The sequence below is a fragment of the Terrapene carolina genome, unplaced genomic scaffold (assembly GCF_002925995.2).
Source record: "Terrapene carolina triunguis isolate 2854851 unplaced genomic scaffold, T_m_triunguis-2.0 Scaffold62, whole genome shotgun sequence".
Lineage (NCBI taxonomy): Eukaryota > Metazoa > Chordata > Testudines > Emydidae > Terrapene > Terrapene triunguis.
In genome coordinates this window covers 32,575,620-32,579,276 of record NW_020664413.1, presented here as the reverse complement: position 1 = coordinate 32,579,276, position 3,657 = coordinate 32,575,620, and positions in this window count along the sequence as shown.

The following is a 3,657-nucleotide window of genomic DNA, read 5'->3' as shown; positions in this document are numbered from 1 at the left end:
GTGTGTGTGTGTGTGTGTGTGTGTGTGTGTGTGTGTGTGTAAGTTTAAAAATATTTATATAAGACCTTTATATTATGGCTGGTTGAGTTTTGTTGATAAGCCAATTACAATATTTTTAAGAAAGATACTAGGAACATGAACTGTTCTGTTGTATTATACTGTGATGATATGTACCAGCAGACATTGCTTCTTGCTGAGGTATTTGCACACTTGAAGACAGCACAAGTGCTTGTACCTCTATTCTTTGTGTATCCAGAAATGTATGCTAAACAGAGTGACGGAGAAGGAGCATTTAGATAGTAGATAGTTTTACTTATGGGCTTTCTTTACACATAAAACTTACCATATGTAAGATCACATGATGCAGAAGATGTTAATATAAAAACAATTGGAACCCGGAAAACAAATGGGTATTGTTGGTGAATAATGTAAGAATTATGATGTGAAAATGTCTCTTGGGCAAAGACAGTTGAGCAACAGAGGAAAGATTTAAAGAATCTTTTTCCCTAGCAACAAAATCTGAACCTGTGGAAGCTAATAAAAATTGACTTCTAATTAGAGATTTATAAGCAGCAAAGCACCTTGCTTAAAAAAACCAGACACTTGGACTTAACACAGCACTGATTTGTAGCCACCCAACTAGATAAAAGAACATGAGAACTGGATCCAAAATCAGCATGTTTGCTTTTAAATTTTACCTGATATATTGCAAAAAAAAAAAAAGATAGTGTGGTGTTATGTTCCATCACTTCAGCAACTGATGAATGTCAGGTGATCGCTAAATGTAAAGGACTACGTATGTATTTTTAGAGTATTATGAAAGGATTGTGGTGCACCCAAGCAAATCAGACTGGTTTTGCTGATACCAGGTTTGCTGTCCATCAAAATTACCTTGTTCTGTATATCGCTACTTTATAGTTCATCAACATTGTGACTGTCCTTTGTGTCAGTGCATCCTTTACAAGGGCCAAGCATAGTGGGACATATCTTAGTGCAGAAGAGAGCATCTTCTATCTGACAAAGAGTCCTGTAGCACCTTATAGACTAACAGACGTATTGAAGAAAAAACTTTCGTGGGTGAATACCCACTTCGTCAGACGCCTGACGAAGTGGGTATTCACCCACGAAAGCTTATGCTCCAATACGTCTGTTAGTCTATAAGGTGCCACAGGACTCTTAGTCTGGATCTGTAAAAAGCAACAAACACAGCTACCCCTCTGATACTCTTCTATCTGACTGGCTCAACCGTCATGGTGCCCAGAGCTTCTGGAGGTACAATGTCACTTGGAGTCTCCATTGGAGCAGTAGAACTCCAATCTGTCTCCATCATGGCTCTGTGACTGTATGCCATAACTGAGTCCAACAAATATGAGAACTACAATAGCTGATCTAACGGGTCTGCATGCTTCACCAGACAGAGACTTGTCCTGTAATTTTCAGAATATGCTGGGTGAGCTCAGGGCAGAGTGATAGCCGTAAATTAGAAATGGGGTCTGCTTTTGTTAAAGGTCACACGACGGTGCTAAATATTGTATTGTGCAAATGCAAGCTTGTGTATATGTAAATGCTATGGCCAATGTAGTTTTCCCCAATATTTCAACACAGCGTGTTACACTGAATTAAGTTATGTTAATACTACTGTTGGCATAAGTCATATAATCTATTGTGCTGATGGAAGAACATTATATCAGTTAAACAGTAATTACAGAATATAGCTCAGGTGGTAAGTGGGATTGGTGAATGCGGAGTGCACTTCAGTGAGCTCCCTGATCCCCCCACCACCCCATGAGTTCCTTTGTGATTTTTCCCATGAGTACCGGGCTGACCTGTTGAGTGTCAGTCATATACATGATTTGAGCCATGTATCTTTTAGTGAAAACAGGTCCCTTTTGCAAAGCCAAGAGCCACATTCCTTACTCTTCTGTGACTGTGGGTGATGACATCACCTGCAGATGAGAAAACAAATAATCCCAAATTTGGGTCGTGGCAGAAATTAATTTTAATTTATTTAGTTTTTAAAAACAATATTTAAAACCAGGGACCAAAAGTATGCATGCACTTTACATTTGCACACACATTCTGTAACTAATATACAGTCTCAAGCAGTGAAATTATTTTTTATTAAATACTAAAACTTCTTACTGTCCCTTTTAACACTTTCAAAATAATTATTTCTTCTGTTCAGATTACCTTATTGTTTTTAAAGAGGGAGTACTTAGCAGATTCATACTCTAATAATTGCTAAACTGTAATGGAAACCCTATAAAAGTACATCGGACAGCAACAGTGATGTGAAATAAATTCATTAAAATCAGTGTTATTCAATGAATACTAATTGAAGTATTAATGCTTGGATCAGGTTTTTCCTTGTTTGTGATTATTCAGCTTGTTGGAACTTGTTGGCTGATGTATGTCTCCCTGTTGATGAAAGCCCTTTCTACATCCTGATTTGTTGGGCAATTTTTTATCCTTGTAGCTTGCACACCAAGAGGATAATATTATGGATTTTTTTATAAAATAATGTGGGAATTCTTCATAATAGATTTACTTTTTTTCAATTTTGTTTGCTTAGTCATTTGTCTTAGTGAAAATAACAGTGCAGCCTATTGGACCATAGGCCCTGTGCTGAAGCTGAAAGGTTTCTCTGTTTTGAGGCCCACGTTTACGTTTGTTAATTTCTTGTACTGTATGAAGAAACATTGGTATCTAGGCGGGAAACTATTTTCTGATGTGAATTTGTTTTTGTTTGGTTTTTTTACTCCACTAGCAATCACTAGCTTCAAAAAATCAGACTTTACCAAACTCAGAGAACTAGTAGGTAAAATCCCATGGGAAGAAAATCAAAGGGAAAAAGGAGCTCAGGAGAGCTGGCAGTTTCACAAGGAGACAATATGAAGGCACAACTGCAAACAGTCATGATGAAAAGGAAAAATAGGAAGAACGGTAAGAGGCCAATATGGCTCCATCTGGAGCTCTTTAAAAACCTGCAAATCAAAAAGAATCCTCCAAAAAGTAGACAAATGGCTAAGGAGGAGTACAAAAGAATAGCACAAACATGTAGGAACATAATCGGAAAGGCTAAGGCAGAAAATGAGTTATACCTACCAAGGGACATAAAAGGCAATAAGAAGAGAATCTTTAAATATATTAGGGGCAAGAGAAAGATGAAGGAAAATGTAGGTGCTCTACTTAGGAGGGAAGGCGAGCTAATAACTGGTGACATTAAGAAAGAGGTGTTTTAATGCCTATTTTGCTTCAGTCTTCACTAAAAAGTTTAGTAGTGACCAAATACGCAACAGAATTAATATTAACAAAGGAGAAGGAATGGAAGCCAAAATAGGGAAAGGTTAGGTTAAAGAATATTTATATTAGTTTGATGTATTCAAGTTGGCAGGGCCTGTTAAAATTCATCCTAGGTTACTGAAGGTACTAGCTAAAGCTATCTCAGAATCATCAGCAATTACCTTTGAGAACTCCTGGAGGATGGGTGAGGTCCCTGAAGACTGGAGAAGGGTAAAAATAGTACCTCTTTTTAAGAAGGGGAACAAAGAGAACCTGGGGAATTATAGACTGGCCACCCTAACTTCGATAACTGGAAAGATACTGGAACAAATTTTTAAACACTCAATTTGTAAGTATCTAAAAGATAATAGGGTA